Source organism: Mustela erminea, chromosome 2 (genome assembly GCF_009829155.1).
Source record: "Mustela erminea isolate mMusErm1 chromosome 2, mMusErm1.Pri, whole genome shotgun sequence".
In the NCBI taxonomy this organism is placed as follows: Eukaryota; Metazoa; Chordata; class Mammalia; order Carnivora; family Mustelidae; genus Mustela; species Mustela erminea.
Window position 1 is genome coordinate 97,756,727 of NC_045615.1, and position 16,751 is coordinate 97,773,477.

General features: G+C 54.4%; 1 long non-coding RNA gene across 1 annotated transcript; it reads left to right on the top strand.

The window, feature by feature from the left end:
- The first annotated feature begins 8,005 nt into the window (after positions 1 to 8,005).
- Positions 8,006 to 16,494, top strand: LOC116583595. The gene is made up of 3 exons (XR_004282800.1): positions 8,006 to 8,087; positions 15,162 to 15,616; positions 16,338 to 16,494. It is a non-coding gene; the product is annotated as an uncharacterized LOC116583595 (long non-coding RNA).
- Positions 16,495 to 16,751: the final 257 nt, after the last annotated feature.

Consider the following 16,751-nt stretch of genomic DNA (forward strand, 5'->3'; position numbering starts at 1 on the left):
GCTGACGACAGCATCCGTGCCAGGAAGCCTGGTGGTCAGTTGCTGATGATAGTTTAGAAGCCACTGCCCTCCTGTGCCCGCCTGCCCAGGGCCCCCTCTCCCACCATGTTCTCTGACCTGGCCTTGAACCACAGTGAGAGCCAGCCTCTACGCGGAGCCGATGGCCACTTCGATCCCTGGGGTCCTGCCTGCTGTGTCTGGTTTCTGAGGGGGGCTGCACGCGGCCCGGCGTCGGACACCGTGTCTAACCGGCTGAGATTGACCTGTTTGGGGCTCACTGCAGCTGAGCGATTTGATCTGAGCCCCAGACAGCAGTCGGGGCAGTAATTGGATCTTATGAGATCGGAGGGCCACTCTCTGAGGAGGGGGGCTCTGAGGCTGCCAGGCAGGTGGGGGAGGGGCTGTGCCTGGCAGGTGGGGGTGGGGCAGCTACTGTCTGCTGGAGATAAGGCCTCATCCTCGGCCCCCTAATCCCCTGGCTGGGGTCCTGGACAGAGCCCGAGGCGAGCTGGAATGAGCACGGTGCTGTCCAGCTCCGGCCTAGGCTGGCTGCCCCGAGGGCGCTATACAATTAGTTTTAAATATCAATTTCATGGCTGCTCAGGGCAGGAGAGAATAGGCAGGTGATACCTGCCATAAACTGTGTGTTTCTCCAGGCTTGAACTTTGTACCAGAAAGAAGAAGCTGAGCAGACACCAGCCTATCCCCGCCCCCCACCCCATGCACTTCCAAGATGTGCACCAAGGTCCTGTGGTCCCATCCTCCCCATGACCACAGGGCAGTCAACCCCTCCCTCCCACCCCAATCCCTACTTGGGACCCTGTACCTTGTCCATACCAGTCCCTCCTGCTCCTTCCTCAGGCTGACCAAGAAGCCCCCTCCTCCAGGAAGCCCTCGGTAGAGCTCCTTCTCAGACGGTTGGCCTGGTTCTGTCCAGAGCTCCAGGTCAGGGCTTCTACCTTCTTCCAGAGACTGGGTCTCCCCATTTCCCACTGCCCCTCAGGCCCCCCAGGTCCCTCTCCCCAGGCACTTCCGGTACTGGAAGCAGCTCTAGCCAGCCAGGTCTTGACGCTGAGAAGCTGGAGGGGGTGTGGTGGTGTCTGGGAGGGTTGTGCGCTGGGGTGGGTAGAGGTCAGAGGGGACCTGGGAGGGGGGCCCGACGCCGCCCCCAATACAGATGCAGTACAGTGATGGGGGCTGCACTAGAGGTCAGACAGTAGGTGATGGGGTTGAGGAGGGATACCATGAGGATGGTCTTTGACCCTGACCTTGAGATGAGGGCAAAGCCAGCATGGGGGAGAGGAGGGAAAGTGGCACTCTCTGTGGGGATAGGGGCAGGGGCAGGGAAAGCCTACCCACTGTGCCCCTCTCCCAGGCCCCCAGCCCACCAGCCCAAGGACCTGAACTGTTGCTCAGGTGTAGTCCTGGGCCTGGCCCGAGACTGCTGCGCTGCAGCTGCCCCCTTCGCAAGGGTGGAGCGATCCCCTCAGGGGCCTTGCAGGCACTGGAGAGACCCCGGGATGGGGGCATCTCCCTCCTCGGCTCGCCCTCCTCCACCCCGCACTCCGGCACAGCACCGGAGCGCCACCAGGTAGCCTGGCCAGGGAGCGAGCTGGAAGCGCCAGGACACACGGGCCCCCCCAGGCGAGGGCCGTCTGTCACCACGCGCCGCCGAAGGGCCGGCGGGTGCACCGCTGTCCGCGCGCTCTCACCCGGCGGCGCTGCGGCGCGGGCAATTTATCTCCGTCTCCCCTCTCTTAAAACACTTTTATCAAAATTGGCGGTCACACCGCGCTGAACCGTGGTGGCCTCAATCTTAAACGCCGCGCTGCAGATTTTAATTTGGGGAAGATTAATGCGCTCGCGGCGTCAGCGGCGCCGCACCCGTTATCGGGCCTGACGGGTGTCAGCGGTGCCCGCGCGTGTCCCCGTGTCCCCATGTCCCGCCGGGCCGCCGCACGCAGCGTGCTGGGGGGAGGGGTGCGGGAGGGCCTGGGGCCTGGGGCCTGCAGGGCGCAGGATAGAGCTTCCCCCCTGCAGGGCAGCTGGAGCCCTCCCCTAGCCCCCCACCCACGCTTCAGTGCTGGGACCCCCCCCCACACACACACACACTGCCCGTCCTAACTCTCCTTTGCCCAGGTCCTCACACCCACCTCTGAGCCCAGGAAAAGGGGCCAATTCTCCTGAACTCTTGAAACTCTCCTTGAACTCCGGATTTCTAAATCCAATGGTGGACACTTTCCTGCCCTAAATCCTGGGGCAGACTTCCCTGGTCTGTCTCTACTCCACTGAGCTCTAGCTAGCTCCTGGCTTCAGCCCCTCATCACTCCCAACAGGGAAACATGCCCCCCACCACTCACTTCTTGCCCACATTGTTGGCAACAGCCCCTCCTGCCCTCCTCCAGAATCTCTCCAGAGCCGCCCCCTCCACTGCATACCTCCACACAAGAGCCCTGCTCTTGGGACAATGGCCCGTTAGGACCCCCTCTTTGCACTTGACCCCACACTCTACTCTCTGCATAGCAGCCAAAGGGCCGGCTGGCCTCATGCCCTCACCTGCTGAGCACCAGTAAGGACTCTCCTCCCCCTGAGTCAGGCACACCCAATCCCAGCCTCTGGCCCCATGACCTCCCCTGGGCCCCTGGCTCTGTCCTTGCCTGTGTTCCTGTGATTGCCAGGTCTCAAAGCCCTTCCTCTCCTCCCTGGGCAAGGAGGCCTCCCTGCTTACCTGCTTACACATGGGGCCCTCCCCTGCAGCACTCTCTCTCCAGCAGCTACTGATCTGCCTGTGGAGGGGGCCTTCCTCACCATCCCCCACCCCAAGTCTGAAGGCCCTGTCTGTTGGGGTCCTAGCTACCAGAGCCGTGTCAGGACACAGAGGTGTTCCGTCAGTCAGCACTGGAGTTCTGCTTGTGCCCCTGGGCCTCCGGCCCTCACCCAGGAGCCCTGGCCCCGAGATAGGGACCGGCCTAGAGGTCCCTGAGGCAGCTCCAGAAGGCCAGGAGCCACCCTGACCAGCAGGAGGGTTGGGGAGGGAGCAAGTGAAAGACTCAGGTCCTGGAGGATGCCCTCTGACCCAAATACTCCGCTGGGGGCCCTGGACCCACCCTCAGGGGGCTCCTGGGCCGGGCTACGGTAGGATACTGGTTTCTAAGTGGCTGCTGCTAGGACCAGGACTCCAGCTCCTGGACGTGCTTCCCCAGCCCTGCAGCCCACCGTACGCTCACACTGGATCGCCAAGAGATCATGGGATCATCACAGCACAGGGCTCACCTGCAGAGGCTGAAACCCTCTGTCCACCTCCACTGGCGCTGCAGTGTGGCTCTCACGGGGCTTGGGATGTGGTTTGCCTTTGCCTCTTCTTTACAAACTAGCGGCAGGAATGGTCCGGAGCTGGGGGCTTCAGGGAGCAGCCGTGGGGACTGATGGACATTGGTCTATTCATTCGGCACGCTGGGAGTTCTGGCTGCTGGGAGCCCCTCGGGGAGCAGCCAAGCCCCCTCCACCCCGGGGAGCCCCGTGCAAGGCTAAACAGGGAAGCAGCATGGCATGCAGAGGTGCTACCCATGCCAGCTCAGTGAGACTCCGGGAGGCTGCAGCGCTGAGAGGGAGGGGCAGGAGCTGGAAAGAGGCTGGGCCACAGGGCTGTGGGATGGGAAGCCAGGGAGGATGTGGATCCAAGCTGGGGGCTGGGTAGGAGAGCAGGTCAAAGGGCTGTTTAGCATGAGAACTGTGACACTGGCTGTGGCAATGGGGCCAGGACAGAGGGGTCCAGGAGGACCCCCAGCTTGTGGCCTGAGCACTGGAACAGGTCAGGTGGGTGGGTGGGGCAGGTGGGTGGGGCAGGAGAGCCTGAAGAGCCTGAAATGGGCCCCCTGGGCCCCAGGACAGAGCCCTGGGGTTGCATCCAGAGGGGGAGAGAAGGGAGTGCACACGGTGCTTGCCTGAGTGCTCAGGGAGGACTTCCTGGAGGTCAAGGCCCATGAGGGAAGGCCTGCTGGGAGGGTATCCAGGCCAAGGACAGAAGGACAGGATGGACAAAGGTGGGTTCAAGGAGAGCCAGATGGCAGCGGTGGGGTGCAGGATGTAGGGGACAAGGGCAAGGCTGTCGGGCCCCAAAGACCATGGTGATAGTCTGGCCTTGATCCTGTGGGTGACAGGAGCCACTTTGGCTGCCAGGCAGGGTAACTTGTCTTGCTGGTTGTTTAGGGTCCCTTAGGAGTGGGGAGAGGGAGAGGGTAGAGCCAGGGGCAGACCCTGCTAGAGAAATTGGCTGAAAGAAGATGTATACCTCCTCAGCCCTCCCCTTGCTTCCTCTGGCCTTTGCTCACATGCTGCTCCCTGGAGGGCCCTCCTGTCTCCCTCTAATTCCCAGCACCCTGTAAGTTTTCACCTCATGCATATCAGCAGAATGTTTGGAAAACTGTTTTCCAAATTTATTGTTTATTATCTGTCTTGTCTGCTAATCACACCAAAGCTTGTGAAAAACCTGAGAGTTCAAGCAGTCCTGTCCAAACTGTTCCTGGTCTGTGCCCGTGGCTGACACATGGCTGACCCATGGCAGGAAGTGGGTGCAGCTTACTAAGTGGGTAGGGGGATGGATGGGTGGAAGATGGATGGGGGGCAGATGGGGCATGATGGATGGATGGATGGATGGATGGATGGATAGGGGAATGGGGGATCAGGGGGTGGGGGATGGATGGTGGGAGATGCATAGGGGTTATGGAGTATGGGGGGGATGGAGAACAGATGGTAGATGATGGATGGATGGGTGGGGAAATGGGAGCTCAGGGGATGATGGATAGAGGGATGGGACATTGGATGGGGGGAATGGATGAGTATGTGGAGGGGCAGCTGCCTAGGTTCCCTGAGCTCTGAGCAGGTGCCAATGGTCATCCTTCCTTCCTGTTCAATTGGGAGCCAAGTTTTCTTCAGTGAAGAGGAAGGACAATCACAGCTGAACCTCTCTAGACACATTAGAGCCCAGTCGAGGAAACAGTCAGGTGGGAGTCTCCTGGCTCTGCTGGATTCAAAGCCTTCAACTTTGTCACAACTGCCCTGTCCATAGCTTGGTGGGGAGGCCATGGAACAGGGACCCCAAGCCAGGCCCCCCCCCACCCCTCCCCAGGCCCTAGCCTGCTCCTGTATGAATCAGATCGTGACCGGGTTGGTAGGATTCCTGGTCACAAACCATGGAAACCAACTCCAGCTAAGGTTAGTGGAGGGCGGTGGCTGGGCTTGGATGGCCCTGGGAATCTGGTGCCCCCCTCAGGGCCCATCTGTCCTGCCAGCTCCACTGCCAATGCCTGTGGGACCCGTGTTGCCTGTGTTTTAAGATGACACGTGGTCTTGGGGTCCTGGGAGGGGTTTCAGGGCCTGCCACCAAGGCTTCCTGGGGTCACTCTCAGCCAGCACAGGAGAAGAGCTTTCCCAGGGACCCCAGTCCAAGGGTTCTCTAGAGCTGATGTTTGATGCCTTCTTCCGAGGTCTAGAACCTGGAATTCAGAGGCAGCCCCCTCTCCCCACGCCCCAGGCCAACAGGGTGTGCAGGCTGGGAATACCACGTCCAGCGTGCACTGTGGGAGGCATTCATGGACTTAATTTGGTGGAGAAAGCCCATTTGGGTTTTTCAAGATTATTCATGAAATCCCTACATACAATTTGGGAACCTAATAACTCATCAGTAATTCATTAAATAATGGGCTCATAAGCTCCCTGACGGACCCCAGGGGCTCTTTTCTCCGAGCACTATCAGACCTGAGGAGCCCGGGCCAAGGCAGGCCCCCACCCCCTTGGAGGGCAAAGTTGCCACAAGAAGAGGCAGCCACCAAGTGTGGCAGAATTGAATTCGGCCTCTTTCAGGGAGCAAAATCATTGAGCTTGCAGACTAAATCTAACAGCCTAATAGAAATATGCAGGTGGAGGTACAATTAATTTTAATTACTAGACTATACACTGTTGCTTGCACAGCCATGAGTAAAATTAAACTGGCAATCACAATTAGAAAATTGCAACCTCATTGTGCAACAAATTAGTCACAAATTAAAAGTGCGTCTCCCTGCTGCCTTTCCTCATAGCTTTAGGGATATTTCTGCTCCCAGGCCTTTGTTTTCTGGCCAGGCGGGGTGGGAGGGGGGACATGCGGGCTTCTCCAGAAAATATTGGGGTTCCTGGGGCCCAGTCTGGGCTGGGGAGCCAGGCAGGAAAGGGGGTACATTCTCAGATTACCCACCTCGGGGAGGCCTACTTGGCTCCAAGGCCACAAAAGGGTCTGGCTCCTGCGAGAAATGGGGAGACAGTGACAGTCCTGAGGAGAACAACAGTGGACACTCAGGGATGCCCTCGCTGTCCTCCCTGGGCTTGGAGAAGGCCACCCACAGGTGCACAGGTGGCCCCTGCTCTCCCCATGCCCCCCCTCTTCCCTGGGCAAGCTCAGCCCTGCTGAGGTGGCCTCCCCCCTGGCCCAGACCCCACTCTCCACTCTCCAGACCCCACTCTCTGGGGCTCTCCAGACACCCCGGAGATAAGCCATCCAACACTGAGTGCCTCATCACCTGGGTCCTCACTCCTAAGGGTCTCAGCTCACCTTCACTTCCCTGTCCGCTGTCACACCATCTCAGCCTGGACTCAGACACTGTCCTCCGTTGTGCCCCTTGGATGAAGTCACAGCTTCATCTTACCAGCATTCTCAGAGTTTGGGTTGCCACTGCCCCACCCCCTCGATGGGCCCCCTGACTCAGCCTCCCAGCCAAGCTGGCCTTGTCCAGTCCTGGCTTTCCCAGCACTCTCCTAGCACACTGTTTTTGTTCATGCTGTTCCCTCCACGCAGATGCTTTTCCTGTGGCTGAGTGGACTTCAGGGATCCTCCTGCCTCCCATGTCCCCCAGAGGTGCCTATGGCTGCTGGTCTACCTCTCTCTGTACATTTCATTGACAGCCCAGCTGGGCCTGCTTTTTCCATGTCTTTGTGTCCCCACAGCTGAGGCCAAATCCTGAGAGCAGGCTGGCCTGGGGTTTAGAGGGCAGGGAACACAGTGGTCAGAGCAGCACCCAGGCCGGGTCCCAGGACCGTGGGAGCCAGTGAGGAAGTGTTAGGACAGGTGTGAGGCCAAGTGCCCTGGGCTGGAAAGGTGGCTGGCTGAGCAGGCATGGGGGATGCTGGACGCTGAGCAGGCACTGGCGAGGGTGGGGAATGCCAGACGGTGAACAGGCACGGGGGATGCGAGACAGTGGTTACCGTTGAATGAGTTCACACAGTGGCGAGGGGAGCCCTGGCCCTGAGGTCTGAGCTGGGGACAGGTGGCCCTCTGCCTTGGCACTAGGAAGCTCATTGCTGCTGCATACATGTTGAGGACATGGCCACAGCCCAGAACTAGGGCATAAATGGGAGGAAAGTGCAGTGGACATCCCTACCTCAAAGCCATGCACCCTGATTGGCTGGGAAACATAGAAGCCCTACCCTTCCTCTAGACACCCTTTCCCCTCCAACCCCACTCCCCACTTCCTCCCACCCTTCCTTGCCAAGTGCAGCCACCAGGACTCAAGTTGCTGGGCTCTGTGCTCTCCAAAATCCCTTGCGCCATTTACTGTCATCCTATGGGTCTCTTGGCCACAGGGAGCGCCCATCCTCCAAGCTGGGAGACAGCCCCTGCCGCGAGAAGGTGTGTGAGGACTTTGCGCTGGTCTCCGCCACCTGCCCCCCTCTTCTGATTGCTTCTTCAGGGAAGCGGCGGGTAGTCCTTTACACAATAGTATGAATTCAGATCACTGGACACCATCCCCTAGCTCTCCTGGAAGAAGGGAACTGGTGCAGCAAGGGGAAGGATGTGCTTCTCCAAGTGTCAGAGCCTGAATGAGCACCATGAAGGCAGGTCCACACCCATCACCCGCCCCCGCCATTCGCCCTGCTCTTCCAGGGTTTCAAGTCCACAGAAGGAGGCCTCTGACACGCTCAGGCAGCTTGGCGTGTGACCAAGGGCAAGCCGGTCCGCTCCACCTCTCCTCAACTTCCAGCAAGTTCTGAGGAGAGAGTGGGCATAGGGTGGGTGGGGCTTAGCCGGATTTCCCATGTTCATGCTTAAGAAACAGGTAGGGAGGCTCAATGCAGGGAGGGCGGGGGCCGAATGTCTGTGGGGGTGACATGACATGGGGGAGGCGTGAGGTGGGGGTACCATGCACTGCATGTTCCCGTGGTGTGAAGACAGCTGAGCTGGGTGCTGTCTCTCTATTCTATCCCATTCTGATGCCCTCCCACCCTAAATACCATCTCCTATGCTCATGGGCCCTTGCTCTGTACCCGGCCCCAAAGCACCCCCGTGAGCCCAGACCCCAGGCCTGGAAGGGGCGATGCAGGTAGGCAGTGCCCACCACTAAACAGGAGAACCCTAGAGGCAGTGCTGGGACTGGTGTTGACCCCCTGCTGGCGGGTCCACCCTGAGCCTCTCTGCCCTGCACTTCCAGTCTGCATCTCCCTGTCCGCAGGTGAGGCCCTGGTGCTGGTTCCTGACACATGATCCCAGCCCTACTTCCCTCCCTCCTCTGCTTGAAGGATTTGGGCCTGCTGGGGACAAGTGGACAGGAAGAGGCTAACTCATGACCGCTCGTGTGCCTTGTTCTCTCAGAGGCCAGAGCTAGGCACACGCCCTCCTTCTCCACACCAGCACCTACAGAGGTGACCACTGTCCCATGGGCTAGACAGCAGAGCTGAGTCCACAGACAGCAAACAGCAAATCTCCCAGATCCCCTAAGGACTGCGGCCATCCTCACAGGGAGCTGCTAGGACCTCCTGTGTGCGGCAAGTCCCAGGGCCCCAGCAGCTGGGGTCGGTCCTCTCCCAGAGCTGTGCTCCAGAGATGCCAGCTCCCAGTCTGGAGCTACTGGGGTGGGGGGGGTCACTCCTCCGGGAGGGGGGCAGCTCAGAAGTGCCCTGAATGGGGGTCTTCCTGGGGCTGCAAGCTTAGGCCAGCTTCAGACACAGTGACAGCGCACCATGAGGTGACCTGGGGCTGCAGCCGGTCCAACTGGTCAGCGAGTGCTAGTGTCATTCCCAGGAGGCCAAGACAGGGCCCTCTCTGACCCTGGGACAAGTTGGAGGCTTTCTTTGACTACGATGTTTTCCCTTGTTAGCGATCTCTTCACCTTCAGAGTTATTTGTGTCACATTTGCTCAACACGTGTCTTCCCCGGGGGGCCCCCACTCTCTGGGTCTTGTTCCCGGATGGACCCAGGGGTGGGACCCGCTGACACTGTAACAATGTTTCATCTTCTTGCCATGGATAGGGTGTATCTCTCCCTGTGAGGTGCTGCTCTAATTTCTGTTTGTATTTTTCAGTATACGGGTCTTGCACATATTTTGCAGATTTATCCCCATGTATTTTATACATTTATGACATTGCAAATACTGTTTTAAATTTTTAATTGTTTGTTGCTGATATCCAGAAATAGAACTGACTTTTTGCAGACTGATCTTGTATCCTGCAACCTTGCTAAACTCGTGGAAGAATCAGCTCTGTTAGCCTTTTTATGGATTTCATAAGATTTCCTCATACAGTCTAAGAATAAAGTACTACATCTTTCTTTCCAATCTGGGTGCTTTTAAGTTTTGCCTTATTGCACTGCCTAGAATGCCCAGTGCAACACTGAACACGAGGGTTGGGCATGGACACCTGAGACTGTTTCCTAGTCATAGGGGAAAAGGACTCAGTCCTCCACCATAATTGTGAGGCCAGATGCAGGTTTTCCAGAAATGTCCTTTCTCAGGATGAAGAAGTTCTTTTCTATTTTATTGATTTTTTTTTTCAGAAACAATTGTTGAATTTTGTCTAATGATTTTTCTATATCTATTTAAAATAATCATAAGATTTTTCTTTCCTAGTCTGTTAATATATTCTGAAAGTTAAGCCAAACTTGCATTCCATAGATAAATCACTTGGTAATAATCTTTTTTTAAAAAAGATTTGTTATTGGTGTGCCTGGGTGGCTCAGAGGGTTAAACCTCTGCCTTCAGCTCAGGTCATGGTCTCAGAGTCCTGGGATCGAGCCCCACATTGTGGGGGGGGTGGTCCCTGCTCAATTGGGGAGCCTGCTTCCCCCACTCTCTCTGCCTGCCTCTCTGCCTGCTTGTGATCTCTGTCTGTCAAATAAATAAATAAAATCTTTAAAAAAATAAAATAAAAGATTTATTATTATTATTAATTTATTTGAGAGAGAGGGAGGGAATGAGTGAGAGAGAAAGCACAAGCTGGGTGGGGGAGAGAGACAGAGGGAGAAGCAGACTTCCTGCGAACAGGGTACCCGATTTGAGGCTCGAGCCTAGGATTCTGAGATCATGACCTGAGTCCAACGCTTAATGACTCAGCCACCCAGGCTTCCCTGGTCATAATCTTTTAAAAATATTGTTGGATTCTATTCACCAGATATGAAGAATTTTTGCATGTAGTTTCAGAATGGATATTGGTCTGCGGTTACCTTTTCTTTAATCTCATTGCCTGGTTTTGGAGTTAGGGTAATGTTTGGCTCATAGGATAATTTGGAAAGTGTCCCTTCTCTTCAGTTTTCTGGAAGAGTTTATGTAGAATTGATACTATTTTTTCTTTACAACCTATTTGGGCTTGGAGTTTTCTTTTTGAGAAGGTTTTTAACTACAAACTTAATCTTTAGTAGCTATAGGACTATGCAGGTTTTCTATTTCTTCTTGAATGGGTTTGATAGTTTGGGTCTTTTGTCCAATTCACAGGCATAAACTGTGTTCAGTATTCCCATATTATCCCTTCAACTTCTATATGGTCTGTAGTGATGTCAGCTTTCCCATTGTTGGAATGAGTAACTTATACCTTCTCTTTTTTTCCTGATTGATATGGCTTCTCAGGTTTATTCATCTTCTCACAGAACCAACTTTGGTTTCTTTGACTTTCTCTATTTTCTAATTTCTCATTCATCAATTGTCACTCTAATGCTTTTTAATTTTCTTTTGTTTACTCTTTGTTTTATTTGCTCATTTCCTAGTTTTTGAGGTGGAAGTTGAGGTCATTGATTTAAGATCTTCATTTTTCGTTTTTTGTTTTTTCCAATATAGGTGCTTAGTGCTATCAGTGTCCCACCCAGTACCACTCTGCATTATCTGCATCTCGGATTTTTTTGATATGTTGTATTTTCATTTTCATTCAATTCAAAATACTCTCTCACTTCCCTTTTGATTTCTTCTTTGACCTCCAGGTTTTTTAGAGGTGTGTTTTAGCTTCCAAATACTTAGGGATTTTCCAGCTACTTTTCTGTCCCTGATTTCTAGTTTAATGTGGTCAGGGAACATACTTTGTATCACTTAAATACTTTCAGATTCACTGATACCAGTTTTCTGGCCCAATATATGCACTTTTTGAATAGGTGCTTCTTGTGCACTTGAGAATACGAAATATGCTCTTCTGGGCAGAGTTCTATGCATCAGTTAGGTTGGCTTGGTTGATGGTCTTTGACAGTCTTGCTGATATCTTCTCTACTTATCCTAGCAGTATCAAGAGAGGGGTGTTAAAATCTCCAATTATAACTGTGGATTTATGTGTGCTTCCTTGTGATTTCTCAGTTTTTTCTTCCTCTATTTTGAAGTTCTGTTGTTAGGTACATAAACATCTAGAATTTTTGTGTCCTCTTTTCTTTTTTTCAAGTAGGCTCCATGCCCTTTGTGAAGCCCAACACGGGGCTTGAATTCAGAACCCTGAGATCAAGACCTGAGCTGAGATCAGGAGTCAGACATTTAACTGACTGAGTCACCCAAGTGCCCTTCAAAATTGTTGTGTCCTCTTGATGAATTAACCCTGTGATCATGAAATGGTCCTCTCTATTCCTGGTAACACTTTGGCCCTGAAATCTACTTTGATGTAGTATGGACTCTCCAGCTTTCTCCTAGTGTGTGTTAGCACAATTTATCTTTTCCCCATCCTTTCACTTTACAACTATTTTCTTTTTATATTTACAGTGGGCTTCTTGCAGGTTAGCAAGACGGTCTTGATGCTTTCACCCAACCAGCAGCTTCTGCCTTTTGATGGCATATCTGGGCAGCTGCATGGACTGTAACACTAATTTGTGGGGTATATATCTGTCATCATTTTGTCTGTCATTTGTTCCATTTGTCCCATCTGTCCTTTGTCCCTATTTCCCTCTTTTTCTGTGTTCTTTTGGATTGAGTATTTCTTATGGCTTTATGTCTTTTATTGGCTTATGAGCTATAATTTTTTGGTTTGTTATTCCAAGGACTGCTTTTTGGTTTATAGCTTGCATCTTTAATTTGTCTCTGTCTGCCACTTGTGGTGCAGCACGACTGGGAGGGTGATGTGGACCTTACCCAGAACCCTCCCCTAACGTTTTCTTTCCTGGTCTCTGTGCTGCTGTTGTCATACATTTTACTTCTACACGTGTTATAAATGTCACAACACATTATGTTTTATTTTTTTTGCTCCAGACAATTACCACAGTTACCTTTTCTGGCGCTTTTCATTCTTTTGTGTAGATACAGGTTTCCATCTGGCATCATTTTCCTTCTGCTTGAAGAATGTCCTTTAACATTCTGTATCGTATAGTTTTCCTAGTGATGAATTCTTTCAGCTTTTTTTAATGCCTGAAAAAGTCTTTATTCTGCCTTTGTGTTTGAAAGATCTTTTCATCGTGTGAAGAATTCTAGGTTGGCAGTTGTATCTCTCTTCCTTCGCAGATGCTCTATCATCTCCTGGCTCACACTTTTTCCAGTAAGAAATCTGCTGTCACCCTGTCTCTGTGTCTTTGCACGTTATGTGCCTTCTTCCTCTGGCTACTTGGAAGACTTTCTTATCACCAGTTTTAATGAATTGTGCTTGGGGTTTGGTGAGCTTCTTGGACCTGTGGGTTTATAGTTTTCATCAAAACTGGAAGTTTCAGTCATTGTTGAAATATTCTTCCTGTCTTCACCTCTGCATTTGAGAACTCTGGTTCTGCATATTAGCTCAATGCTGCACTGCTCCCCTGCACCTCCCGCTCCTGCACCGTGGCCTGGAAGCTTCCCAAGGCAACAACACAGGGAGATCCCAGGCTCAGCTCCTTTGTGCTCTGGGTCTCCATTGTCACTGCCTGTGTTTGTCTGATGTCCAGTGTCTTCAAAGGCATGAAGCCACATATCTTTTCTAAGTTTCTAGTTGTTTCAGGTGGGAGGGTAAACACAGGTCTTACTCCATCTTGCTCATAAATGGAGCTCCTTCTTTCTTTGTAAATCTACTCAATCAGGCCTTCTTGCTCTCATTAGGGTCACCGAGGCTTCCACGTGTTAAATCAGATGGACTCTTCTTGTCTTCACCTCATGCACCCTGCCCCCAAGTCCTCACTCCTCCCAGGGACACTTTCCTCCTGTGGCTTCCAGATGACTCTCACCCTGGCTTCCCTTCTGTCTCTCCCGTCATTTCTTCTCCATCCCCCCTGCTGCCTCTCCTTCCTTCTGACACCTTAATGATGGTGTGCCCAGGGCTCAGGCTGAACACCATCTCGCTTCTCTGACACCATCTGGCTGGGTCACATGCCCATCTGTCCACAGCGACACCCACATTCTACTTCCAGACCAGAAGTCTCTCCCAGCTGGACATTCACAACTCCGACCACTACTCAACCTCTCTGCTTGGACAGACATCAGCCTCGACATGTCCAATGCCAGCCCCTTTTTGCCCCCATCTCAGGTGAGGGCAGCTGCCCAGGTCAAAACCTTGACTTAACTCTGACTCCCTTCTTTCACTCGCCCACCAGACAGTCCCCTAACAAGTCCCATTAGTTCTACTAAGTCTTATCTTCCTACGCCTCCCAGGCCAGGCCCCCATCATCTCTTAGCTAGGTCACTGATGTGGTTTCCAAACCCCATCCCTGTGCACCTGGAACCCTGCAGTCTCTTCTCCATGTGCAGCTGGGAATGTAATTTAAAACCACACATGGTGGCCTCTCTTTCCCCTCTCAAGCCTTGTCATACCTTCCTTTCCCTGCAGTGAGTTAAAGCCTGACTACAGATCCTTTGTGTGCTGCTCCCTATGCTTGGCCTCACCCCTTCCACTCCTGCCACCACTGTAGCCTCCTTGCTGTCGGAGTGGGTCAGGTGGGTTTGGCCTCAGTTCTTTACAGTGGCTCTTCCCTCTGCTGGGGATGCTATTCCCTCCCCCACCTCCTCCTTCACTATCACTCACGCTGACCACCCTGTTGAAAGCAGCAAGTGCACCTCCATGCTCTCCACCAGACTTTAGCTCCCACAGCAGCTCAAGAGCACTGACTTAATCAGTTGTGGGCTCTGCTCCCAGGATGCCAGCCCGAGGACAGGGATCCTCATCTTGGCTTCCCTGCCGTGTCTTCTGTGCCTGGCATGCAGTTGGTGCTCAGTGAATGTTCGCTGGGTGCTAAGGAGACAAAGGGGAGGCAGAGCTGAGTGTCCAAGCGCTGATCTGAGCGACCTCAGCCTCTTCCAAGTCTGCTCTTGTAAGGTGGGTGAGACCAGCCAGAATCAGGTTTGTGATTAAAGTTCTAAACCAGGCTTTTAATAGCCAAATGTGACCAGAAATCTGCTCAAGAGTCATTAAGGGACAGACCATTGTTTGGAAGTGACCAGGAGAAAAGCAGAGTTTCCCTATGTTGCCCCCGCTCCCCACAAACACTCTCCTCTGCCATGCAGGCCTCGGTGCTGTAGCAGCTCGAAACACGAGGACCCCACCTCACTGCTTTCCACCTCGGACTCTGCTGTGGACTCCCAGCTCCTGCCTGGCCAGGACCTGGGGCAGCCCCCAGGAAAGGAGGTTCCCAGGGTGGGTGGGCCCTGTGGCCCTGTGGCATGGGTCCCCTGCTCTCCGTGGGGCCTTGGCCAGAGCCGGTGGTCATCTGTGGCTCTCACAGTGAGGGCAGCACAGTGACAGCTGAGGCCAGGCCTCTGGGCGGTGTGGGGGACTTGGCTGTGGAGACTGGAGAACCAGGTCAAGTTGGCTGGGCCCCAGGAGCTTGGGATCATTGGGCTTCCATGTCTGTGGAGAACTGAAGGCACAAGCTGGGCTCCTCCGTGGGCAGAGGGCTGGGCAGCCTCCTCAGAAAGCCTCTGTTGACAGGAGGAAGGTGCTCTATAAAGGTTAAATGAAAGATGGGCTGCGGCCCCACTGACACTTCATCTCCATTTTGTCAGAGCGTGTTTGCAGATACGCACGGAGAAACACGGCAGAAAGTAACCTTCAGCACATGCGTCCAAGCAGCCTCACTTCCATCATGAACTTCTGCCTCTCATCGCCCCGGGATGGAGCCCCAGGAGCTGAATGGGGCTGGCCGTCTAGTGCCCATCTCTCCTCCCGTGGCCCCGCTGGGTATTCCTGGGCAGCCCCCCCACCTCATCCCAGTAGCTATGGGTCCCGGGGCCACAGCCAACCATTCAGAGAGGGTCCAGGGGCTTCCTCTCTGAGGGTCCATGAGGAGGGTTGCCACTCCCTGCCTCCACCCCAGGCACTGGCAGGAAGGGGCTGGACACCAGCATTCTGGGGGGCCCTGGAATCTGCTGGGGAGTGGTCTCCACACTGGCTCCTGGAGCAAGGTGCCAGCTCTCTCCTCACCGGGGAACGGGGCGGACCTGCTCTGCTCACCTAGGAAGTAAACACATTCCTGACTCCCAGCACTCAGTGACGCTGAGGGACTTGGGCAAGGGGACCCGTGCCTGCTGCAGATGGGCGTGTGCCTGCGGCCTGTGTGGTACAGTGGCTCTGCATGACACCTGTGCATGGTGGAGGCAGGAGCTCCCACTCTCTGCAAGCTGAGGCTCTGAGGATCTCAGCCCTTGGAGCTGCAGGGCTTCTCCTAGGGCCAAGGCTGTGGAGCTTCCGACACCCAGCCCCAGACAGCAGCTCTCCCAGGAACCCCAGAGCCTGAGGAGGGGTTGCCAACAAGACCAATGCTGGAGGCTGCCTTAGCCCAGGCAGGCTGCAGTTTCATGGGTCTCAGTTTCCCGGGCCCATGAAATGGGTCCATCCCACAAACGATGGTTGTGGGCAGATAACAGGGCCATGGAGGTTCTTGATGGCTGAACCCCAGCCTCTCCGGGCCAGGTCCGTTGCACAAGAGGGCTGCTCCTGCCATCCCCTCCCCACCACCTGCCCCCCGCCTGGCTGTGGCAGGTTCTCCCAAAGCCGGGGGCTCCTGCCTGGGCTCAGGGCTGGCCCGTGAGGGGTGGAGGGGGGGTGTCGCAGCGGGCCCACATGCCTGCCCACAGAGCACTCCCTCCCCCTCCCAGGAGCCCGGCCCCCTCCCCGGCACACACACAACTATTTAATTTTGCTCTGGCAAGGAATAATAGAGTCCTGTGTATCTATTACAGATGCGGGAGATTGGGCCACCACTGGCTGCGCGGCACATTCAGAGCCCTAACAAAGCTGGCGACAATCGACCGGGCCTGCCATTATCCATTCAGTGGGTGTAATAAATGAGCCGGGCCCAGCCTGCCATATACCACCCGGCCCAGATAACGGCTGAAAGGAGAAAATTAAATTTTGCTTTTGTTGAAACATTATGATTTATGTATTTGTAATATAGGCTGTGGTGGGCAATTGGGAGAAAAAAAAAGATTGCTGAGTATCGTTCAGGGATACTGATGGTCCCGCCGGCCACTCAGAGAGCCGGCCGGGCTCACTCCTCTCCGCGGGCAGGAATAATAAGAAGCCGCCGCCGCCCATTAACGTGTTCCTCCGTGGGAGGGGGAGGGCCCAGGGCACCGCAGGGGGAGGCCAGGGAC